The sequence below is a fragment of the Lonchura striata genome, chromosome 7 (assembly GCF_050655825.1).
Source record: "Lonchura striata isolate lonStrDom1 chromosome 7, ASM5065582v1, whole genome shotgun sequence".
Classification (NCBI taxonomy): domain Eukaryota; kingdom Metazoa; phylum Chordata; class Aves; order Passeriformes; family Estrildidae; genus Lonchura; species Lonchura striata.
In genome coordinates, this window is record NC_140709.1 from 17,574,254 (window position 1) to 17,600,952 (window position 26,699).

Below are 26,699 nucleotides of genomic sequence, written 5' to 3' on the forward strand. Positions count from 1 at the left end.
GCTTTTTCAGTTTTATTTTTGAAGGTTCTGCATCTTTACTTCACTGTGGTAACAGCTCTGTGTTTTGTCATAGCAATGAAGTATTACTGAACTAAGTGCTGCACTTAATGGTATTCTCAGCAGAGATTCTGTAAGAAATGTCTTAGGTGAGTTGCATGAATTCCTATTCATTTGCTTTCTGCTTGTGCACACACCAATTAAAAAATAGGACCCTATTTCCTATGCTTTGATATTTGATAGTCATTGTACTGGGCACTTCAGAGAGCTGATTTAATAAGCCATGTTAAGCAGTCGCATCATAGCGTATGAGTCATTTGAATTCCTACTGTACATAAGCTTGCTATCTTAGGGAAATGCTAGACATATGTCTGGCAAACGTCATTAATTTTTTGAAATATTTGAATGACAAAGTGAACAATAAATTGTCTCTTTCTGAGTTAGCATTTACTGTTGTTTGGTATGTTCCTCCAGTTTGGCTTGTGTGTTTTGTGGGATGTCTTTGTTCTTGGTCATATGCTAACATTGCCATAGCTACTATTATTATTTCAATTGCAGGCCACAGCTGAGGTCATCAGTGTACTTGGCACTTTACTCGTGACAGCAAATGTCAGCAAGTCTTTAGTTCATTGAAGGCAGAAGTTACACTCGAGAAGTTGAGAGGAAATAATGTATGTTTCACTGGTAGAGCTAAAACTGAAGCAAAGAGCATAAAATGATGCAGAAAGCCTGTATTTTCTGGGTCCTCTCAAGGAGGAGGAGTCTTCATATTAATATTTTAATTATCAGGTGTTTTGAATAGATGGCATAGATCCTTAGTCCTTGTGTTCTCAAGGATTTATAAAGGAGATTTTTCACAAAAAGAAAACCAAAACACAACAACCTAATACTGGTAGGACACGCATTTTTGTGGATCAATGTTCCTTGATTTTAGTCAAAACTAGGAAATGAAGAGCAAGATCAAAGTGTAAAAAGAAAAAAAAAGGAAATACATCGAACATCATCTTGGTTTTGAATTTGGCTCTTTACAGGAAGAAGGAGCTCCAAGCTGTTTTTACATTCAGTGCTGCACAAAGAAAAGATGCTGGTTTGAAACAAGGTCTAATTTAAACTTAACTTCTTTACTAATACTTGTATTTAAGGTACAATTCTGTGACTTGCAATATGTTTTTCCTCTGGGACTTTTCTATGATTGCTTTGTTTTTGTGTGTGTGTGTTCATGCTGTGTGTAGTTTTCAAGCAAGCAGTTAAACAAAGTCATTTGTAACTGAAAGATAAAAGATGCCACTACAGTTTTACTTAGGACCTAAGGCAGGCAATGAGAGATATTTGGGAAAAAAACATACAAGGGAAATGGGTAAAAAAAGTCTGAAATCCAGACTACAAAACTCAGAACTAAAAGCAACTTCCAGATGATGAAAGAAAATGCAAAACTAAATAAATTAATGAGGCCAAGCAGAAAGTATAAATTCTGCAAATGGAGCAGGATACTAAATGCAAGTCAGATGAACCAGAGCTGTGGTGGAATCAGTGGAGGTCACGAGAAGGAAGACACATTTTCTTAAATACCAGGTACTTGAAAGAGTGATAAGATTTAAGGGTGAAAGTGAGTGTTCCCAGGCCATGTACTCATCATATATATTGGCTGAAATAAGGCAATAAAAAAAAAAAAGGTGTTTGTACATCTATATATAACATTATCTTGACAACCTTTTTCTGGACAATAAGCCAGAGAATGAAGTCGGCCAGTTAGTTCTGATAAGTATTCTAAAGCTCAAAACCAGGAAGACAATTTTTATTTCCCTATTCTAGCAATATAACTTTCTTCTCCAGTGACTGGGAAAAGATAGGTTTTACCTTTTATACTGGTGAATAATGGTAGAAGAGGCTTAAACATGGTGATAGATATCTTCAGATCCACTGACTTTTAAATTTGCTTTAGTATATTTCTTTTACTGTGAAAACTTAGTCTGAGGAGAGTGGCAGTATCAGTTTGATATGCTACTTGTGCAAAACATTTTCAGGATAACATGAAAACAAGAGGTTACTAATGGTTTTCCAAGCTGCAACAATAAATTTTAACAACTAAGAGAGGAATGGTTCAAGAGCAAACTCATGGGAAGAGTTTCCTTTAATAGTGGGATGATAAGAGGTAGCACAAGAGCAATTGTTACTTAGGTATGCTTTGGTATTAGAAGACTTTATGAGGAAAAGTCTGTGGCATTTCTATTTGGTCCCAGTCCTGAATTTGCCCATTTTGAAGGGAATAGGAATAAGGAATAAGAGAAGTGATTCTTCTCACCTTCTGAATCCCCGATTCCTGCTCCTGTTGAGACTTAGTTTGTACAGGAAAAAGGTCTCTTGTCTTAGCCACTTGAAAGGATTTCTTCAAATCAGTTCATTCTCTCAATACCTAATAGGTAGAGTCAGTAGTAGAATCAAAATTTGTAAAGCAGTTAAGCTATTTCTTTCATAACTGCATATGAAAAAGACAGAGAAAATATTTTCTTGGCAAGTGTTTATGGGTGTACTTCAGTATTTACTTCTCTCCAGATGAAATAGAGAAGGGAAGGGAAAATTTATCAAAATAATCAGAGTAGCAACCTGTGTACAGATGGAGTCAATTCTACATATCAATGGGCAAAGTTTCCAGGCTTGATGTTGCAGAATGGATTAACCCTGCCAAGGTGCAGGGTTTCCTTCATGTGGACTGCACAGCCTCACTCAGGTCACCTTCGATCAGCTGTTTGCAAGAATGGTTCCTCTCCAGACAGATGCAGGTGTGTTCACACAGTGTTCTCTGGAGCTCTGAGCCCTGCTGCAGCCTGGAGAGCATGCAGGTCTCAAGCTGTCTCTGCCACTGCTCTGAGGTTTGGAGAATACAGCTTTGTTCAAACTTACCAATTCTCAAGAATAATTAGCTCCATCAGTTATATGAGTGGTTAAAGTCACCAGTTTCTCTAGAAACCATTTGCACCAACTCTTCCAGTGTATCTGCTACAGAGATTCCCAGGATGTAGTGCCTGTTTCAAACAAGCTAACTCTGAAGCCACAAGCCTAAAGGCTGTGCTAGCAGAGATAATGGCTTTGACTCGTGCTTGATAGCACAGTGGTGGTGCTCTGCTTCTTACAAACTAGTGTGTTCAAAGGGAGCTTGTGTTATCCTTAGCACACAGGCACAGAGTCATAGAAGAATTTGGGAAGGGACTTTTAAAGGTCCATTTCTCAGTGTAGGTATATCCTTCTTCCTAATGACAGAAAATAATAGTTTCAAAAGAATTTTGGTTTATTTAAAATTAAATATATTTAGCTAATATTTTTTTCCACAAATTTGTGCTTAATTTTCTTATAAGTTCCTGCAATTCTAGTGATTTATTGACTATGGTAGGGTTTATGGGGGTTTATTGTTTGTTTTGTTGTTTTTTGTTGTTGTTGTTGCTACCCTCTATCCCCCCCAGATATGCCATAGGAAAATTAGTGTGGTTTAAGTGCATCTATTTTGTAAATCGGGTTGATCAAATGCATAAATACATAGTGGAGAAAGCAGACACTTTAAAGACAGTTTATTTTAGGGAACTTGACATTTTCATTATGGAGGAGGTGTATCCTGAAACAGTTACAGAATTAAACACCAGGGTAAATGTAGAGTAATTTTTTCAGTGCGGTGGTATTCAGTATAAGTAGTGGGAATCCGTTTCTCTTTTAAAGGCTTCATAACACTCAAAATATTTATGAATTCAAAAGCAGTCTCTCTGGTGACAAAAGTACGTACAATACAAGGGTATCTGAACCATAACTGACTTTTTTTTTCTCACTTACAAGCTGAAGTTTTTAATCAACACGAGAAAATGCTATCACAGGATGGATTAGCTGCGAACCCAAACGGAAGCCCACGGCGGTGGCCGGAGGGCTGCAGCGCAGCCCGAGGACGTTTGCTGCCATCCAGCGGCGCTGGGCAGCCCCGGACCCGCGGCTCCATCGCCAGCGCGGGCGAGCGACCCTCGCTACAGCACCGCTGCCCAGGAAACTCCACAACTCAATTCCCTAAATGCTCTGATTGAATATACATGGGGGGTTTTCGCCTTCTTGACCACTTTGCCCCCCCAGGCCTGCCGCAAGCAGTAATGATTCTAATTTAGATTGTGCTTTAGACTCATAGAAAACCCGCAAAATTTCTAGGTTTAAGAATGGCATAAAATATCAGAAGGTGAAAGTACCAAGCAATTTGAAGGCAAGGAGTGACTCTGGGTAACCCTAACCACACTTGCTGAAAGATTAAATCCATTACATTTAAACTAATTAGACCAGTTAAGTATTAGTAATATACAATTGCTTTTTTCAGGATAAAATACTAATATAATAGTCAAAGAGGTGACATTTCCAGTTTTATCTGTGTGATAGAATGTTATGAGCCTATCGACCATTTCTGTTAATAAATCACATACATTCCTTGGAAAAAAGGTAACATCCAATTTTACAATTTCTAGTGCAAATCAAGTAGTAGGTTCTCCTGCAGCCAAGTGTGAAGACACCACATACAAACCACCAACCACTGCCAATGTCAAACCTCGTGTGTATGTGTGTGAATGGCAGGGAGAGAGTGCTAAAGAGTTATGGCACTTTAGTATGTGCTATTTTAGGGTCTTTATATGGAACTGTCTTTCTAGAGTGCCACAGCCCAATTTCAAAGGAGCCTTAATTAATTTTTACCTATGTAATTAGGCTAAAGACCTCCAGGCACTGCATTGCTAAAGGAAATAATGCTAAATCAAGCAGCAAGTTCCAAGAGGTACTGTCTCTCTCCTTGCTGAAATATGCCAAATTCCAATTATTTCCGTCTGACTGGCCAGAAGTCTAATAAGAAGAAAATTAAAGAACCAAATAAAATCTAAGAACCAAATTAAAAAAAAAAAAAACAAACAAAAAAAAAAAAAAAAAAAAAAAAAACAAACCTAACTTCATGGGTTTTTTAACAGGAGATTTCAGTTTTCATTTTTAAAATACAAAGTATATGAGTATCTTCTAGAGCGAGAAGAAAATTAGCAAGTCTTTTCTTTTTGAGGCTCATGGGCTTGGGTCTAACATTCTGTTTTGCAGTTCTCTTTATGAAGTCACTTTATTTAGAGGAAGAAAATGCTGCTAAACCTAAAGGCCTTAAAAGCCATCCAAGCAGATCCTTGTTCTCCTTCTGGAAGCCGCTCCTATAATAACATCTTACTGCTCATTTTTTAAGACTTTCAGTGCTCAAAGTTTTTTGTTTGTTTATTTGTTTTCTTCAATGGTACTAAAAATTCCCTGAGGTGCTTTTTCCAATTAATTGAAAGAGAAGCTAAAGACAGCTCCTTTCGGTGCCAGTTACCTAGGATATATCAAGCAATTTATTTGTTTTTCAGGCAGACAGCCTTCTTCCACTGGATACATATTCGGGAACACGAAATCTTTTTCTCACATATTCCAGATTGCAGGTCAACTCTGTAGTGGCAAAAAGTAAGAATAGTGGAAAAAGAAGTTCCAATATGCACACCCCAAAGAAAAGCTAATGCATAAGTGCAAAGGTAAATGCCACTGATTTACATGAGAGGTGACTTGAGGGTAAATTTTTATTGATTTCTACTGGGCAGCAAATGTGCCACACTTTCCTTGGCTCCAAACCTAAATCACTAGAAAGGAACTCATGATTTACTAATTTTTGGGTGTGATTTTAGATTATTCAAATCCCTCAAATTTGGTTTAATTACTAGTATTGGGTCAGCTATGGTTCATCTATGTGGGTATAACAACATAATGTGTGTTCTCATTTTTCTTGTATATATTTTTCCTGCTGATTTGTGAGAAACTAGTCCTTTAACTTTTTATCTGTCAGGCATGAAATCTCTCTTTATCTCCTATTTTTATTCATGAAGTTGAGTACCAGCTTACAGAAATCAACGCTTTCCTGCCAACTTCCAAATGCATCCTAGCCTTCAGACTCATTTTCTCCTATCCAAGCCTACTTTTATTGCAGGAAAATTTGAGTGGGCTTCACTGAGCATATGTCTGTTAGATCTAGCTGAGACACAAGCCCTAGTAAACCAAGTTACTTAACCACCCAGCGAGATTCTTGTGGTATTGCCTGTGGCTGTGAGAAAGACAGAAAGGATCTGACTGCCCACAGTGCAAAGCACTTCTTTCTAAAAGAGGAAATTGAAAACCTTCCTAGCTTTCACATCTGCCTCTAAGTTACCCTTCTGAGTACTAGGAAGAGCAAGGAAAAAAGCCAAGGCTTAAGGGACTACTCTCTGTGCAACTTCTGTAGGAGTTTACATCACCAGTTGCAGAAATCTGTCAGCAATTGCTTAGTTACTAGACAAGCAGCTGAAGAGGGTACCTGCCTTTTGACCTAGAGATTCCTTACATCCCCTCTGATACATCTCAGGGAAATTCTGCTGGTACAGAAAAGGATCAGGAAGCAAATGCTTAATGACATATTCTAAGTGCAAGGAGAAACAAAGTTGAATCCAAAGATCCCATGAAGAAACTTGAAAAGAGGAGTAAGGGTTCACTCACACAGACTTAATTCCCTTCTCATTTCAGTTCACCTTTAAATTATTTGAGCACACCTGCAACTCTAAGCAATATAGCATGGCACAGAGACCAATTTAAGTGCTGGACACATGACAGAATCAGGCTAGGCAATGAGATACGGGATGCAAATAGGTTCAGGTCTAATAGGAAGCCAGCCTGGCAGGAATCCTGTAAGTAGTTACATGTGCCTGTTCAGTGGTGGAGAATGGTGCAGAAATGAAGTTAGCTGTGTCCCAATTCATCAGGACAAGGAGTTTTCAACCTTTCTTATAGTACTATAAGCCATTTGCTGCCAAATGCTGGCAGTGTAGGAGAGGGATACAAATCCAGGTCAGCACAGAGACATGCAGATGTAGGGCTGCTGATTTTGTTCACACTCTGAAAGAAGGGACACATGAGCTAAAATAATGAGTAATTCCAACTAATGTGCTGAGAATCCTTTCTGAAAATGGGAATTTCTAAGATATATACATTCTCAGTCTTGGGCATAGAGATGGAGATGTAGCAGACTTAGCAAGCCAACATATGTAAATAAGCATGGACAAAAATTGTCCTTTCCTGCATCCCAAAGTGGGGCAGAAATTCTCTGCAGCAAGTATAGTCTCTTCCAAAAACTTCAAATCCAAATCAAGTAAAATGCTTTATGAAATTAAGTGAAGAGGCTTTGACATGCAGATAATATACAAGACCCACTGACTGACTTTCATGTGATGTTTATTTTAAATCCCATATATAGGACACATGGCTTATTCATCCATTTAAAAATAGTTAAACTGTTTGGGAAGCAAGATGCCGAGACTAGCTTGAACAGTACATTCTTGAAGCTAGGTTGTACATTCCTTCTCATTTTTAGTGATTTGAAAGGTTTTTGCAGTGAAAGAGATTTTTCTTCGTTATGTTTCTGTGGAATAACAATGACATCCAGTGGCTGGTTACTTTAATAATGCATATGTATCTTCTGCAGGTATGATAGGCAATGATAAAATTTCTGTGAGGACTTTTCTATGTGGTAGTGGAGAGTTCTTTCTTGCCAAATTTGTCAGCAAGGGTTTTGGGGTGTGGGACCTAAGGGATAGAGATTGGCTATGAAATGCTTTAGTAAGGCATTACAACAAGAAAGTCAATTCCACTTTACTGGTACCTTAATGCCAGTTTAACTTCAGGGAAGAACAAGATATTGCAGATTTTTCATTCTCAAACACTTCTAAAGAGATTTAAATCCAGATTTCTTTTGTAATAATTGAAACCCACAGTGGCCCGGGCAGCTGCTCTATCCTATCTCCCCTTCTCTTATTTTAAAGTGTAAATCCAAAATGTACATGTCCTGATATCATCATATTTCACTTGTTTTCGATTTTTTAAATACTTTTTTGCTGGCCCATAGATGTTCTTTAGGCTGCCCTGAGGCATCCTTAACTTACATACCAACAAAGTGTATTTTATTTTGGTTCTTTTCCACTTAATAAGTTACCATGGCAACTACCACTCACATGGTACTTAGTTGCATTTCCTTTTAATAACAAAAGCTTAAAACTGTTGCACAATGTGCAATTTTCTTTTGTTTTGTAGCACAAAATTATATACCTTTATATCTTTCTTGCAGTGACTGTTTCATCTGTGTATCAAGATGCAGTTTGTTTTCTTCCTTTTAAATAAAGTTTATATAAAGTCATCCAAGAACTTCAACAGAGCAAAGATGTGGGGTGGAAAATAATTTCTCAGACAAAAAGGCACAGGTGCACAATGGAAAAAAGAAAATTGGATGTCTGAGGAGTGGGAACATATTTGAATATCAAACATCCCCATGTACTTGGTACGACTGCTCCAGTCCCACCTGCTTCCTTTGGCTTCCCTGCAGTAAAGCAGAAACTGAAATGCCCCATTTTTGTGATAGGCTGGGTAGACTAGTTTTATGAACAGTTCCAGAGTTTGAAAATATGGATGAAGGTTGAAAGACGGTAAATGATCTCCAATACATTATTTTGCCTACCATTTAGACAATGCTAAAAGAACAGCAGTCTATGTAGCCTGACAATGCATTTTCATACAAACACTAAGATGAGATCTTCTTAGGAGCAAAAATACTTTTGTCTATTATTAATTCATTTCTTGTCTCTAATGGATTTAGTATTGCTTGAGTACAGATTCTAAAAGAAAGTAAAATCAACCTGGTATACATTTATGGCCTTCAGCTCTTGCTCATTTAACAAACTTGAGGCTAATTGCAGTCAGGAGAGTTAATGATGGAGCTTTTTTGTTGAACATGTCTAGCTGCTCAGTGAGATGCAGTTATGCAGAGATTACTGCTTCTTTTGCTACACAAATGCAATTCATTGCATGCAATATGACATGCAATAACCAGTAGCAGTGTAGCATGCTGAAAATATTCACAGAAAACAAAGAAATGTTGTTGAGAGTAAACAGGAGACTTTAGCTAATCTAACAGACTTCTTGAGATGAACTAGGATACTTGAGGGTCATTGCTCACAGATAATTTTATAGCATTCTTGTATAGCTCCCATAACAAGGATGTTAAAATCAGTTTTCTCATCTCTGTGTAAGTATAATTTAATATTACACACTAACTAATATATCTGCAAATTAATCTTATTAAGCCATCATTCTCAACACTACTTTGTTTACCTGGAGATGGCTGTTACTAGCCCTTCTATCACTCCTTGAGTTATCAAAGCCAATCCTTACAGCCATTCCCCTCAGCCACCTATAGTTACAGTTTCCTTGTGGATGATCTCTATGCTCCTTAACATTTTCTTTCAAGGGTAGTGTCCAAAACTGGACACAAGATTCCAGCTGTGACCTCCCAGTGCTGCATAGATTTGAATAATCACCCACTTGGTCTTGTTTCTAGCAGTCTGATGAATCCCTCTCCAAATTACATTTTCTTTCTGGGTTTCTATTCATTTTGTGGTCTGTTGCAGTCATTGAATTTATTTTTCTTCAGTGCAGCGTTTTGCATCAATCTTTACTAAATTATCTTATGCGTTTCAAATCATTTCATCAATTTATCAATATGATCTTTCATTCTAGTTACATCCTCCAAGTACTGACAGCCCATCCTGTTGCTGTTTCCTCCAGTGAGTATTTGCTGAGTACATTTTGCAAGGACTCCTTGCACTGCTAGAGACAGGGCAGATGCAGTGATGATAACATTTTGATTGAAGCTTCTCCAACCAGCTGAGGACCCACATGACAGTAATTTCAGTGAGACAGCATTTCCCTGGTGTGTCAAGGTGTATCACAGGAGATTCTTCTGTCAGAGCACACTGACTTGATTAAATCAAACTTGTGTCAGCTTACTTGGAACCTTTGGTAGGAAGTAAGTAGCAGACACTCAGAATCCACTCAGTCACTGCTGGGAATTCCAATTCTCATAGTGTCTTTTTTTTTTTTTTTTTCTATTTAGCTGTCAACCAAGGAAATGTTGAAACCTAGAGTGTTGGACTGGATTATTGAAAAAATAAATTAAAAGTAAAAAAGTTTTCAAATTAACTGAAATTACTTTTTTGTTTTGTTTTGTTTTGAAAGGGGGAAATGTCAGAATGTTATAATTCCAAGCCTGACTGAAACATAAGATTTCTCTGAGGTGAGGATTACAGGTTTTACTGCTTTATTAATCAGTATTAAAAGAACAAAGCCTACTAAAATTTTGGTTTTGCAAAATCTGCTAGTCCAGTGAAGGAGCAAGTGCCTTCAACAAAAGGAAATATGCCTGAGATTCTCTATTATGCCTCAGTCTTTCACCTCAATCTCTTGCTTATAGATCTTTGAACCTTTTTTTTTTAACAATAATTATGTTTATTATCTTCCTTCTCTGTTGCCTCATGCAGCCCTGTTCTATTTAGCACTGACATCTGAAGGTGGAAGGTAGGAATATGATGGTGATGTACCTCAAATATGAGGTGTGTTTGGAGGGGAGTTACAGTGGACAAGCTGTTTTGCAGAGGTCTAAAGGATGTCTTTGCTATTTTATGTATCAGACTATGGAGGATCAATCTGGGGCTTAGAGCAATAATTTGAGTAGAAATTTGGGAAGCTCCAAAATGAAAAGGAGTGTAGGAAAATGGTGGAAATATGACTAGGGCTTCATTTGAGTAGGAAGAACAAAAAAAATTATTCATGTTTGTGGTAGTGGGACCACAATTAAGTATCCTTACTGCAGCCTGTTTTGAGATAGATGGATGCCAAATACCAGATGTGGGGGTTCCTACTTTTAAAGGAATAAGCTGTGATCCCAATTGCACTCTGGCATTGGAGATGAAGTGTTGGACAAAACCGTCAGACCAGGAGAATTTTTTTGTCTAGATTATTTTTTTTGCCAATGCTAAACTATATTTTGGTTATGCTTTTTTTACCACTGTTAATTTTTTAAAAAACCCTGAAAACTGTTATATTTCTATGATGAAAGATCTTTACATAAAACTTAAAAAACTTTGTCAATGGTTTTCTTGTTATATCAAGATTAATTTTGGCTGTCAGAACCAAGCATTTCTATGGAAAATTTCTACATTAATTTAGAGCTATTTGGAACCAGACCACCAAAATTAAAAAAAAAAAAAAATGAAAGACATTAACAAAAGAGGAAATATAACCAGAAACAAAAGTATTTCTCAAGGATAAAAATTATTATCTTATTTAAGCAGACTAGAAGTATCTTTATTTTTCTCCTGAAATTAAAAAGGATCTGCAGTTATTTTCTGTATTCAATTACACAAGTGAAAATACAGAAATAAGTTTGACCATTGAAAGTAATATCCTTGAGGCCATTGCCAAGTGCAAGAGTCCTGTTAGCTTAAGGAAGCCCTCCAGGCCATTTATCCAGTGTTTGGAGGAGAATTATTGTACAATTGCATGAGCCAGGGTCTCCCAGTTACTTATCCTGATCCATGAGGTTTGAGGGTCACACTGCTTCTCATGTTTCCAACAAGACTGTTCCTGGGAAGGGGAACATTTGGGACATTCTCTCCCTTGGCTTTTGATGCTTTGTTTGCTGCAGTGGGACATTATTGGATCGTGCAGTGCATGTAGAGGAGGGAGCAATGTGCTGTCTCTGCCTGAGAGTCTGTCATAATTTGCTGTGCTTTGTTTTATGTTTATGACTTTATTTCCTAGAGTAAACAATGTTTGATACAGAAGTTTCAGTGATGATTTCAAAATTCATTTACTATTGCAAATTCTGTCCCATGCTCTTGTTCTCACTCTCTTCCTACTTTGCATGATTTCTTTAATGCCATAACATGGTTACCATAGCAATTGTTCCCGCTCCTTTCAGCTTTCACAGCTGCATTTGAGAGCATTTCTTTTACAGAATGCATTTTATTTCTCCTTAACTCTCTGGAGAGACAGCAACTAAGTTAAAATCTTGATAATTAATTTACTTTCTGATATTTCATACAAATTATCACAATGAGGTGTGTATATATATAATACACAAACACACACACAGAGGTTAGCATGGAAAGGCAGCTTAAATGTAGAGACTTGGAACCTCCTATAGATGTCACCATACTCCATGCATTTAATTGAGAAAAACTACAACTTGCTGTAAAATGTGAAAGTAGTTTTTCTAACTGACAGTTGTGATAACTAGCATGTCTTCCAGAGCAAACTGTCTTGCTGAAAACAAGATTTCACCCTTGACCAAACTGATGCTCATCATGAATGAGGGAGCCAGAAGTAGGTATCTACTAGCAGGTCATTGATCGCATCAGAAGAACCTAAAAATTATTAATAGAAATTATAATTGTTTAGACTCATTTGGGTAGTTTGTGGCCTTGCTTTTATAGACCAAAACAGTTGAGAATTTCGGTAGGTTTTTTTGCTTGGCTTGAGAAACACAGAATTGAATCCTATATTAATAATTTGCATTGTTCCTTTGCCCTCCAATCTAAAATCCTAAAAAAATTAGCTGTTCATTAGAGTAGAAAGGTGTAGCTTCGGTAACTAGTCTCTTTCGTCTTGGAAAAAATGCATTTTAGGGGAAATAATTTTTTTACTTAGTTCCCCAAAAGTATTTCAGCATAAATAAGAAGATATCAAGCTGAAACTTCCAGAATGTTTTTCTTTCTCTTTTTCTTTTTTTTCCCCCTGTTTGTTTTTTAAACACATAGGAAGGATTGAACAGCAACAATTAAAGCCCAGGCTTTTCAAAACAGGCCCACACTGATGCTGCTAGCTAATCTGAGTTGTATTTTAGAGACTTTTATTTTGCTGTTAGAAATAATAATTCTCCATCTTTGTTCAACACAAAGAATTGGTTTTTTGGTTGTCTAGTCTGACTATCATCAGTTAAATGCTATTGCTTCCACCCTTCTGCTGCATCAAAAGTATGCTTCTGAATCATCTATTTTAGCTGAAATTAATTACTTAGTTAATTCAGATTGTTTTTTCCATGCAAACACCATGAGATCTAAACATTCTTTAATACAATAATGAACAGTTTAAGTTTTATGGTATAGAAAATTTCCAAAAGATGGTCTTGTCTCCTCTTCAGGTTCTTTGTAGAAAACATTACAGCCAAGAGCAACTTTTCCATTTGCTCAGAGAACACCTGAATCCCTTTTCAGAATGGAACAGGCTATACTGAACCAAACTTTCTTGGAAGCCAAGACAGTCATAACAGACTTCCTTTTGTTCCACTGTCCACACACCAGCTGTAATTCGCAAAACTTACACCAAAGCTGAGACATGAATACAGGTTAGGTAATTCCTAAGGAAAAAGAGCACTGAGGCTTAAGGCCAAGGCTTTTCTGTGACTTCTTTTGGACATGAAAATCCAGAACCTTGTGTATTAACCAGGGTCTTGCAGTACAAACATGCTTTCTTAGTTTGGTCGTTTAAATTTGAGCCTTAATATTTTGAGTGCTTAAAAGATGGAAAAAGCAGGTCAATGGTATCACAGTGAAAGAGAGCATTGTTATTTGTTATGTGAATATTTTTATTAACATTTCTGTCACATTTTGCTAGGTGATTGCAATTAAGGACTCAAAGATTCTGTGTTTGCTTCTGTAGCAGCTGAAAATGGCCACAATCTGCTGTGGTGTTGTGGACATAGCTGCTGAACTGAATTTTTCATCTCCTTTGCAAAAAAGGCCATTTTCCTCATGAGCTGCTAATGTGCTGCAGTTGCATATGGCCATAACCTTTCCCTGGACCCCAGCCCTGTGCAGCAGGTTGCAGAGGCCCAGAGTGGCCAGGTGACATACAGTGCCATCTGCACTGCTATACTGGTCATCTGGCCAGAGCTCTGACCTTTCTGAACATGATACAGAGAAATCTAACTCCTGAAAGCAGCTCGGAGGCAAAATCTGTTCTTCACCGTCAGTTGTGCTACTCAGTCACTTAATTGTCCACTGCAACTGATAAAGTAACCATTAGACTCAGGTCATGAACTACAGTTTATCATTCACGTGCAATAATACACCCTGGCTAAATCATAGCAACACAGGCTTACTCAATAAAAGAGATTTAAAGTACCTGGAGCTTAGTCCTGAGCCACAAAGCAACAGCTGAAAATACATTGTTTTGTGCAGGGAGAAGCTGCTGTGATCGATGCATTCTATGGTTTGCACTGTGCGCCACATAAAGACTGATAGCACTAAACAAAGCTGTAAAAAATGTTTTAGATGGACAATAAGGCCTGATTTTCCTTGCAGTCTCTCTGCTGTCACTCAGGGTAGCTCTGTGGTGATGCTCAGCTGCGTGGGCAGAGGGGTGATGGTGAGAGCAGCCTGAGAATGGGACTTTGGAGAAGGGACATGCTCCTGCCAAAATACATTTTCCTGTTTAGTTGTGAATGGGAAATGAAGTTATTCTAGGATCAACTTCTGACCTCTGGTTTTAGAGTTGGTATTACAGAAATGCAAGCTTCTATCACTCAGTGAGTTATACAAATCCCTTGTCATTTTGAAAAGCCTTTCATCTGAAGATCATAGTTAGCTTCATAAACATTAATTAATGACTTAAGTTGAGGCTACTGTCCCCATCATATAGACAGTCAATTTGAATTTAAGAGAAGTGCAAAACACCTGAATTCCTCCTATGTCTATTCTTTGTCCTTCTGTTCTCCTCCCTTCTTTCTCCCAGCCTCAACCTGCCTGGTCTTCCCAGCACATGGTCCTTCAGGGCTGTGGGGCTGGGAATGCTGCTGTGCAGGCAGCTGGGACCCCACAAAGGGCCCAGTAGCAGCTATTTATTCTGCTGTGGGGAGAATCCTCTCTCTGCTAAAGGTAATCAGAGCTTTCCAATCATTTCTGGGAGAATAAAGGTCTCATCTATTCTGGGAGATCAAGGTGTGCAAGGTGTCTCTGACATAGCTTTAAAAGATAAAAGATACATTTTATTACTACAGTGGGTACCACGCAGTCTATGGAGAGCCACAACAGTGATATTTTTTCCCAAAATTCAGTCTTGTATTTCATAGCACTGGAGTTCCTCCTCCTTTGCAGACTTTCAAAGAAAAGGAATTATATTCGTAGATGTATCATCACTTCCTTTGTAAATTCTTTCTTGTGTTAGAAGCTTGCCATGAAATAAAGAATTTCAATTAAAATAAAGAGCAATATAAAAATATAGGTAAAGAGGGATTATTTAGTTCAATTGAAATTCTTCAGAATTACCTCATGAAAAGGGGTGAAATTAATAATTTCCTGTTGAAGTGACAGAAAAATTGAAATAGCAGAAAAAGAAAACACTGCTTCTGGGGCATAATAAAAAAAAATCTCATTAAATAAGAGTAACTAAGCTTCAAGAACTTGAACTTTGAAGGTGGCTCATTCCTCATTTTCTGCTCTCCGAGGGAGAGACTTCCTATCTCTGGTGTCTGCTGTGTTGAGCAATAGAAACCTTTATAAATAAATGTCTCAAATGTAAGTTCTTTTGAAGATGTTTGTGAAGTCATCCCCGTATGATGCTTTTGGCAAATTCTTCTGTGTATATGTAAATACATGCACATGTGGTTGTCCAGAGAATGAAAAGCAGGCAAACCTTCAAATGAATTATTTATATATGACTGAAAATTCTCATAATTTGGGATCCTCACTAATTGATCCATATTAAAAATAAAAAGGATTTCTTCTCTTTTAGTCTGGAACTTCCATCACTAATCTTGTACCTCTTTTGAAAAATGTATTTCTAAGGGTTATTGTTGTACTGCTACCAGAATCTAAGAGAAACCAAAGTGAGTTTTTGCACCCTCTAAGCTATGTGACCAGGAGTTTTATGTTGTGATTCTCTACTGCAAGGGCTGTGCTCTGTAAAGATAACAGATCATAGAAACCCACAAGCCTACATTTAACTTCATGGACTATTGCTTTGCAACACTGGACACTGATTGGAAATGTACTGTAAAAGTCAGTGAAATACTAGATTTTTAAAGGCATCTTTAGAGATCATTTGCATGTCCTTCAGATGAAGCTTTTTGTAAACATTCTTCACATGAATATATGTCAACATCAGATTTTTATTTGTAAATTATTTCCAGATATTTTTTTGCTGAATATTTCTGTTGGGTCATTGTTCTGTTAGTTTAATCTATTAATCATATTACTCTATATGATCACAGGGAATTTAAGATTTTTTCATAGGTAGGTATGAAGGGGATAGTTTGATCTCCCACAGGAAACTGTTTTTTTAAGGGAAAAAAAACCAAATTGAAACCCCAAAAACCACACAGGCAAATCTTAAAAAACAATCTCAGATATGGTTAACTTCCTAACTTACTTAAAAATGAACATGTCTTCCAAATTACTGATAATTTCATTTTCTTCTAAATCACTATTTCTTTTGTATGTGGAATTTAACAAGATGGAACAGGTTTCTTAGTGAAGTGCCAAGAGATCATGCTAATAAGTTTCTCCCTCATGAGGCAGACTTATCACCAAATATTTTGCATTTTACTTTGCTCTACATGGAATTCTACTAAATTCAGCAAGTCATATACCTGGGAATAAAGTATAGGTACTTTCACCTTTTTAAGACAATGGATGAGAAGATGGAAGTGATTGAAATGTGGCCAAAGAGCAAAGTAGGTTCAGCAGACAGATATTTCAATTTGTATTTTCAATTTGTATTTTACCTCACATTAAAGCAGTAACAAAGTCTAAAATATTTTGTTTTTCTACAAAATCAGGTAAATGGATTAATTTCTCTGCATCTTTTCACCAGTGCTTAAGGAACAGCACGTGACTGTTTGTATTTCATCTGTGTGCTCTTGAAAGCATGGCCTTATGTCTACGTATTCATCAGTACAGCACAAATAATGCAGGAACTTCATCTTCTCAACGTGAGATGTAGTTAGAAAACAAGACAATGTGCTAGAACAAATAGCCAAGCCTATGTCCCCAGATTCGTGCAAGAGTGATTTATTTGTAGTCTTTCTGCACATAATTCTTTAAAATACTTAACTACTTAAACTTTTGACCGTAGGCATTTTATTCACTGTATAGAAGCCTGTATCAACCCAGAAGATTATTTTTTGTTCAATAGCCTCTCTGGAAGTTGCTCAATTTTGTTTCTGTGTCAAGCATCTCTGGGTAAAATCATTACCCTTCATTGTGTAAATTAAGCTGTGACTCACACAGACAGAGCCTCCAACATGATGGGGCTGTGCCCAGGCTGGGTAATTCATGGAGAGGGTTAAAAAATCAGAATCAAATGCTGGCTGTGAGTTAAAGAGAATAGGGGATAAGAGCTTAGGCTTAACCTATAGGGGGACCTAAGGAATAAAGCAAACCAGAGTCCAGTGTGAGGAAGAAAGGAAAAAAAGCAAAAAGGCTAAAAGAGATCAGGCCTAATGAGCCTTTCGAGGAAAATGGGAGACTGGAGCCTCAGAACGAAAGAGTGGCCCAGCAAAGCAAGGATAAAATGGATCAGCCACAATGTCACCAAATTGATCCAGAGTTCAAAAACCATCAAATCAACGTATACAATAAAATAAATTAAAAAAGAAGTTCAAACAGTGTCAGGTTTCTTAAAGCTCACTTGCTGACATCAAACATAATAAGATAAAGACCTGTTTGTAACATAATGTGACTCTTTTCTAAACAGAACCTTTGAAATGTATGTACTGGTCTGTCATTTTTGTTGTACAGTTCTTGCATCATATATGTCTGGCAGAATTTTTATATGATATGAAAAAGAGAAATAATCATGGAAGATTTAGAGAGATATATTTAGGCTACAGGGGTTTTATCCTGCTGTGTTAAGGTGCCATGCTACCATCTAGGCTGATGGCTTGAAAAATGAGCCAGAGAGGGAACAGAGGGAAATTCTGGAGTGCAAATTAAACCAAATAAATTCTGTATATAAAAACACAGTAAATAGCTATAACAAATGCACACCAAAGGAGCAGAAGGTATTAATTCCTATCAAGAGCATTTCTAATGTACCTATTACTCTAATGTGTAAGTGACAAACAAGACAAAGAAAAGACCCTGTGTGTCAAAGCCTATATATCTTTTCATGACGTAAAGAGGTGGTGCCACCCATATTTAGCAGGTTTTATTTAGCCACCTACGCACCTCTGACTTGGTAGACTTATTTTTGATAAGTGGTGCTTAAAAGTGTTGGTACGAAGCATAAGTAGCTAATGCAAATATGTTACCGACCCCTACCAGAGCCAGCAATTATGTAAATTTTCAAAGCCTTCATCTTTTATAATTAGATGTGGCTGGCTTAGAGTGAAGGACTTCCATTGCTGGCCAGCTCAGTCCATATTCCAGTATTTCATCAGAAATTATATATTTGAAATCAGAGGAATGTTATATTCTTTACTACGATTTAAGATATAGCTTGGAGTAGTTGAAAGACCTTTAGTAATTAATTTCTTGTTTGCTATGCTTGAAAGATGAATAAAAGCATGGAAACACTTGGTGAATAACATCTTGTAACTGATTATAATTAAATGTACTTTCAGTTTCTTCTAAGTGTATGAAATGCTAATTACTTTTCACAAAATGCAGAATGCAAGTTTTCTTAGCTTAGTTAAAGGAGAAAAGCACAGGTTTATGTGCAAGGCTAGAAATCTCTCTGTATGTAAATCCTAGTGATATTCCTCATTAGAAAGATGCTTTCCCTGTAGATCAGTTATTGTTGGACAGCTCCAGGGGCTGATCCAAAGTACACTGAAGCAAACAGAGATTATGATGATTTCAGTTTGGTTTGAATCAGACCCTAAAGGGCCCTTCAGGCTATAGGGGCAAAAGCATAGTGTATATCCAAATATCATTGTCTTAAATCTGATGGGTTTTTCTCAGAATTTTCCATCTAGGAGTAGTGTTAAGGTACCCCTGTGTCTTTGCATTTTGTGATTTGCTGTGAGAATCAGAGGCTTTGGTGGATCTGATGTTGTCTCTTGGTGGCATAAGTATTGATGCCAGCTCCAATATAAAAATATTGTGTGTGGCTGAATGTCACTTACCAGTTGCTAAACTATTTGCAGCAATGTAGTGTTGGAGTTCTCAGACCCCTCTGGATAAACTCAAACTTGGTGCAGAGTAGCAGCACCTCACTGCAATGCTGCATGCCTGGACTTAGAGCTGTACCCCAGGGCTGCCCCAGGCCTCTCTTCTTACCTGCCCACCCACAGAGTTAGGATATATTTTATGAGACCAGAGAAATTCCCCTGAGATAGTCACTCAAATGGCAGGAACAGAAGGGGGAGAAAATCCTCTGTGATACTTCTACTGCTTTACCCTTTCATCTAGTCATTATTGCCTCTGCAGAGTGTGAAATCTTGCCATTCAGGCTCAGTTGTGATTTATGCCCATTTTGTAGTGGTTTAAATAACTCCTGCAAGACACTGAAGAATCAGGCCACTGGGATGCACTAGGCACAAGGGTGTACTTACCACCTTCTGCAGCAATGGGATTGTGAAGAACTCCATAATGACTCTTTACATTCAATCCCAGCTGCACTTAAGTGTGTAAGTGTATGTAGCAGCTTCAGAAGTGTATAGCAAAGAGCCTGGAAAGATAAAGAATACTTCAGAAAACTTCTCTAGGTAAATATGCCAAAACTTGCTAGGTATACTCTCACATAAAGAAAGTGCTTATTAGAAAACCTCAGTGAAATGCAGAGTAGATGTGGTATAAAGATGTTCACCTCAGATATGCAGCTGAGGTGAATGGATGTGTGCTTATAGTCACAGCAAAGTAGGCAGGTGTGAGCACATCTTTTCTTCCAGCATTAGGGGAGAAGTCTATATATTAAATCCTGGGGTTGATGCACTGGCAGCTAGGATCTGAATCATTGTTATTATGTTCCTAGGCAGCAGGTTTATTTTCACTGTATTATTTGACACTGATTTTCCTATACCTAAGGCACCTGTGTCTGAACAGGTGCAATCTCTGGTTTGCACTAAGCTCACTATAGGTGAGGTAGTTTAGGGACTCATTTATTCCACTGATGCATATATTGCACTTGTCCTTTCGATAAAGAGAGCACTTTAGTTTCCTGTCCCATCAATTTAACACCATGAGCAAAATGTGATTAAAAACAAAGTAATGCAACAAAATTAGAGGTGATTCACAGCTATGTGTTCAAAAAAGGAAAAAAATAGGATTAATAACTGATGCAGTGAGAGAGGTGAAGCATGCTTGCAGGGACTAGAAGTAGCAAATATTCTAGATGGTACTATATATTGTGTATGAACATTAAAAGCCTTAGAGGCTGGGTTCAGAAGCTTATCAGAAGTTACCTTGGCCTATTTGATTGAGAATTCATGCTGGTAATTTCCAAAAATTTGTTTTCCTTGTGAGATCTTTAGTAGTTTCTCATAGTTTCTCATCTGGGTCAGATTAAAGACCAGAAGAACAGCTCTGCTGGCACCACCGCGTGTCTGCTTGATAGGTTAGTTAAAACTAGGAGGTACACAGATATTAGAAACACATTGACATAAAATACTCAAACGCACAGTTTTTATGCTTTAGAGCAATGTTGCATACAGTATGTTCACTCCAAGTACACAAAGAAAATCCAGACACACCCTTTTATCATTTTACTGGTTCCTAACTGGGTCAGGCAGAGGCACATTTTCATGGAAAGCCTTAAAAAGCATGTAGTCAAAGTTAGGTATCTAAATTCATAAAACCTAAATAAGTTTCTGTATTTTATATATATGTATGAAGGGAGTTTTTTTAAGTGTTGTGGCACTCAGAATGCTCCCAGGAAACACTCAGCACCTTTGCAAGCAAGCAAATTAAATAACTAGTTTTTAAATACATCAAATTTCAAGTGACTGACATTGATTTTTTTTTTTTTTTTGCATTGATTTTTTTTTTCCTGCTGTGTGTTTTTGTTACAAAAAGGATACATATTTCTTAGTTGTGACCTGTATTATATAGTAGTGGGCTCTCAAACCTTGTCCTCTGAATTGCCTCAAAGGACAATGATAAGAATTCAACTGACCATTGACTGACACATTGAAAGGAATTCTACAAATCTGGGCTTGTCACTTGAGCCTGTATCACTTTGATAGTACCAGAGTAATTTAGAGAAAGAGGGTATTCACACTGCCTATCATTGAATTTAAAATTTAAAAAGGGACCATTTTTATCAGCAAACCTTGAGTTTAGCGATAGGTCTTGCAGGACAGTGGCGGCAGAGATACATCCTGCATCACCCAAGCCGTCAGCATTAGCCCGCGGGGGTGTTGTGGGGTGAGAGAGGCGGAGCTGCGGCCGCCGCGGAGCCGAGCCGAGCCGAGCCGAGCCGCGCCGAGCCGAGCCGAGCCGAGCCGAGCCGAGCCGCGCCTCGCCTCGCAGCGGCCGCTCGGCGGGGAGAGCCGCGGGCTGACGCACGGTGGCACCAGGGACCAGCCTCGCAGGGAAGCCTCCCAAACCTTCTGCCTCACGGCCTGCAGCAAGCACGGGTGTCACAAATCTGCTCTTTTCTTCCAGTTACCAAAAATAGTTAGAGAAATATATTTTCAGATGAGCAAGATTTCTGCCTCAGTGATACTGCCAGCCCTGGTTGTGCCAGCCCTGAGAAGGGCTCCTTGTTTTGCACCGTGACACTGGCTCTTCTCCTAAAGAAATGCTCTCAGAGGAAGTCCTGCATCTTACATCCTCTTTAAACACCAATGTGAGAGCCTTTCCTTTTGCTCTAAACCACAAATCCTTAAGATATCCTTTATAGTCTTACAAACTTCCTAGCACAACAGTGACATTATTCAGCCTTTTGTGTCTAAAATTGAGGCTAGGGTGTCTGATTTCCAGTGCAGAGGCTAGGAGTGTATTTTGCTTAAATATGTGCTGTAATGATTGTAATACTGACAAATGTGAGAGGACACAACAGCGTATAATAAGGCCTCACTGTAAAAATAATTTTGCTTTCTGTTACTGCCTTTTAGAAATTGAATTAACTTAAAATATAAATTTGGATGTTCCAGCATGAAGGGCACGCATATTTTTTAGAAGCTTTTTTCATAATCATTGCTCTGTGGAAAAAAATCATGCACTGGAAAAAAAAATGGACAAGGTTCAACTACTTAGCTGTTAAAATTCACTTCAGAAAGGGTACTAAAAATCCATAGTTTCCCTAACTAATTTATTCTATGTGAATAACTGTTGGAAACACTGACAAGGGAATGCAAACAAGAAGGATCACAATTTAGAAATGGTCACTTCATTAGTCCCTGGCCTGTAGTCCAGGTGTGTTTGGGATTCCCACTTAGCTGTCTGGCAGTGTAACCTTGCTGCGGGGCTGTGCGTTCCACAGCAATCACACAATTAAGTAGCAATGACTGGCAACACTATTGCTCAATTAGTCTCATATAGTATGTCAAGCTAAAAGATATTTCACAAATAGATCTTTCAGAGATACTTGCCTTGGCATATTCACTTTAAGGCGAGGCAGCTTAAGGAGTACTTTCAACTGAAATGCATCATACCCGTAGCACCAAATTTTGTTTTTCTGGTGGCTAAAAGCAATGGGTCAATATCTGTGAGTTACATTGATAAAGACCATAGAAGTCGGCACATTTGGACAGATAAGACTGAGAGAAGCACTGCGCCCTGTCTCACAGTCAGTGTTTATAATAATCTGCAGACGCGGACCATGCAAGAAGGACTATCACCCTACTAGCAGCTTGTCATGAATTGTCATTTGGAATGATAACATAATTGTGTGCATGTACCATCATGAGGTGGCCTGAAGCCAGAGCCTGAAGCAGCCAGATGAGCTGTTAAAGGGAGGTGATGTCTTCCAAGTCTGAGCAGGTGGAAACAAGATACACATCTCACTCTCCCTAGCCCATAAACATGCTACTGCTTTTCTAGGTGCCCTTTAGGGGTCAACACTTGGGATGAAAAAAGACTTGGCTGTTCTGTCCTGAGTGTCAGACTGCTGGGAGATTACAGGTTGCCATGATCTGAGCAACCACATGGCAAATTCACAAGGCATTCATACAGCTCTGCTGGTAGACCAAAGATGTCCTGTGGCAGTGAAACGGAGCTGGGTTTGTGCAGTGACCCTTCATTGGGTTCTTCTCTGTCCTAGTGTGCTGGCTCACTGCAGCTCTTTATTTCAATATCTTTGATATCCTTTTCATTTATGCTTAAAATCTGGCGATGTAGCAAGAGCAGATTGGGAACCTAGCACATCTTTATCTTTTAGGTAAAATAATTGTCCCAGGCTTCTGAGAAGGTATAGGAAGTACATTTAGGACACTGTTTTCTGGGAAACAGGAAACATTTTCCAACTCTGTCATTCACGGTCCCATTAAGATGTTACAACTTTGCCAATCTACCATAGCAGACTCAAATTTGTGTCCTTCTGCCACCTGCTGACTATTGTCTTTCATCCCCTCTGTCCTCACTCTTGTTACCATTGTGTGCACTTCATTCCTGAGGGCTGAAAGTGGATTTCTTGCTGTGAATGCCTCCTCTAATCTGTGTTGGAAACAACACAAGAGTTCTCTGTGCAGTGGTATGTGGCTCGAGGACTACCTGGGCAAGTTCTGAGCCATGCCTGCCTGTCCTTGGCTGTGCATTTGGCTTCATCTTTAGGTAAGCCCATAAAGATGACTGTTGTGTACTGAAACTAGTCCTATGTGTAGCACCTTGCTGCATTTTGGAGTTTATATTTCTAAGGAAGAGCTTATCAGGAAGAGTTGTTCCATTTTAAGAGAAACAGGATTTTGGAGAGTCATGGTGAGTACATAGGTACAGCTAATTGGAAGGCTGCAGTTGAGAAAAGGCTGTGCCAGGATATATGGAGGAATGACAAAAGGAAAACTTATCATAGAAAAAGAAAAAACAGAATTTATAAATCAGCAGTTGAGAGGACACATTCAAGAAGGAAAAAAACCCAGTGTTTATAATAGCCAGTGAGAGGGAAAATTCAATCATGGTGGATTACTTGATGAGAGAACTTCAGATAAATATGGCATTTGGGAAAGCTAATTAGATAATAAATTAAGAAATTACATAATAGCAAATCAGGGAAAATATTCCTGTCATCAGAATTACTGACAAATAATATCCTAACAGAGATTCTAAATCTTTCCTCAGCATACACATTTTCTAGCATATATTTTCTAAATATACAGTCATATGACATCTATTTCTCTAATGCCTGTAAATTATGCCTTCATAGATTTGAAGACCCTTTATTAATCTAACAGGACTGAGTTTAACATGCAGTGGAGTCTGAACTCAAATTTGTTAACTTTAGTGACACCAGCATTTCATCTGTAATATGTTGTTAACCTGCCTTTATGTATATAGTGTAAAGAAACTTTCTATACTTGGGAAAAGAGAGGTATCCTAACTTGTTCATTGAATCCACCTAAATCTTTCTTATTCACTCCTCAATTGTTTTGCATATTCTATGCTCTATACAGGACAAATAAAATCTGCACTTATATGAAGGAGAAGAATATCTAGGTAGAAACCACTTAAAGTATGACCCAGCTCTATTTAAAGGACATTTATATTGATCTTGTGTGTTCACCAAATGGCAGAAAAGTGGGGTCCAGAGCATGTAATTTACCCATTTTCTTCCTTTTACCAGTCTGACCTAATGCTCTTTTCAAAAACAAAGCACTTAAATTTGGTTTTTGGTAATCAACCTTTTCTGGACTCATTGAATGGTTCACATACCAGTCATTGCTTGCCCATTGGGTTTGCCAGTCTTTATCAATGTCATGCCTTTGGGTAGGACCTAAAAATGGTCTATGCCATATTAGTAATATTTTACACTTTAATGTTACACCACAGATCCACAATGAATTAAATACATACAGGACTCAGTGTTATATGTCAAGTCATAAGTCCTATGCCAAGTTCACCTGTGTTTTTGTCCTGAGTGGCATTTAAATCTATTCACAAACACAAGGCAGACTGCATAACTCAGCCATGCTGAGGGACCTACAGTCTGGCTGAGTCAGTAGCCAAATAAGGGAGGGGGGTTTATGTTGTGTATGTTTTTACACAATCGATTGAGCTCTCAGAACTTGACTTAATCTGATTTATGAACTGGAGACAAGGGAAAGTCACATGAGTTGGAGATAAATGCCATTACACCCCCAAGACACCATGCAGCAGCCCTGTCTAGTTGAGAAACTGTCCCAAAGGAGGTCAGAGTCCCTTTAAAAGCCCTTAGGAATGTCTAAAAATATAATGCCTAAGAACACTCTTTTCTCACTAAGAAAATAGAGGATGACTTTCGGGTGCAAGTACTCTTGTACTTAGTGGAAACCTGAAGCCCTTTTTCTGTAAAAAGGGTGTGTTTCTATCATTACAGCTGTGAGGAGGTACATCTGACTGTGGTGGGACTTATTCATAGCCCATCCATTTAATTTTTTGTTTCCACCTTCAACTTTGCTCCCCTTGTTTCCTGACCACAGAATTTGATCAGAGATTTATAGATAATTTAACACTACTGAGAGCCATTCCCCTGCCAGCCTTGCTGTCATTAAGTGGTGGCTACTTAAGAGTTCAGGAACAGAGACAACAGTGTGGTGGGTCAGAGGGAAAAATAAAGTCAGTTCAGTGTTACCCCGCTGAAGCAGATCATCTGAGATTCTAATGTGGCAGGCAGTGGAAAATAGTGCATAGAGCTGGTTTTAGAGAAATCATTACATTGAGGGTTTGTCCAGAAAGGTTCTTATAGTTCATTTGAGCTTCCTCTTTGCCTGGCCTCTCACTGTGTGAAGAGGCTCAGGTGAGACTCAGAGGCAGAACAGACCCACACAAGACAGTGCAATGCTGGATCCTGTCAGAATATGGATGCTCCTTACAATACCTGCTCAGTATTTTGTCCAGATTTAGAAATCAATTATCTCAAAATTGCCTCCTTCTTTTGATGTTTACTAAGTTTGATTGCAGTTTGTTACTTTAACCAGCCAGCATGCATTAACCAACCTGTTTTGCACATACCAAATATGACCTGGGTCCCTCTAGGTTCAGATAGAAAGACCTAAGATATTTTTAATCTTCACTTAACTCAGAGGGAAGCTTGAGCTCGGCTCCTACCATCTCCTCCTTTCACCGCACCATAACAATGCCTGAAAAGTTTGAGTTATTTCATGGAAGTTAGAAATGTGAATGTGTTACGAGTCAGCTTTGAATATGGCCTCGATTCCAAAAGGTGTTATCATCAAATCAAAATTATTCACACATGTCAAGTTAACATTTTATTTTTATTCCTTACTCAATTTTTGGCAAGCTTACAGGAGCTGTCAGTGTTTCAGTATTTTGAGAAGAATATTTTAATAAAACAGTGATGTGCTGAAAGGGGTTCACAAGAACTCACTAGAGGCCCTTGTTAAAATTCTGCCACCCTTCAAAAAATTATTCCCTTGCCTCTCAAGGAGTTCACCCCCTCTCTGGATACTGCTAAATCATTTCTGCCAGGGATGAGTTTCATCCCTTGGGGCTCATAAAGATACTTCTGAAGAGCAAATTGTTTGCCTTTGAAATAGACCAGATTGCATGAAATAGCAGACACTTTAAAAATAAATTCCTGGGGTAGCAACACTTCCCCGCTCCCCCCGCCCAAGCATCCGATCCGATCTCCACCACCCGTACCTCTCATTGTGTTACGCTATCAAGTACTCAATCTATTTCTCAGGAACAAAGTATAAACAGTTCCAGCAAGTGCACTTATTTTAACTTTTT

At 38.2% G+C, this 26,699-nt stretch overlaps 1 long non-coding RNA gene across 4 annotated transcripts in view; it reads left to right on the forward strand.

Moving 5' to 3' along the window:
• Nucleotides 1-26,699, forward strand: part of LOC110469642 (uncharacterized) — a 218,447-nt gene that overhangs the window by 105,591 nt on the left and 86,157 nt on the right. For 2 of the 4 annotated variants that reach the window (XR_014956532.1, XR_014956530.1), the window contains one exon: nt 3,820-8,739. The exons of 1 other annotated variant lie outside the window; for it this stretch is intronic. This is a non-coding gene — a long non-coding RNA (uncharacterized LOC110469642). Of the gene's footprint in view, nt 1-73; nt 8,740-26,699 lie in introns of those variants that run through there. One more of the 4 variants, XR_014956531.1, reaches the window with a different exon arrangement.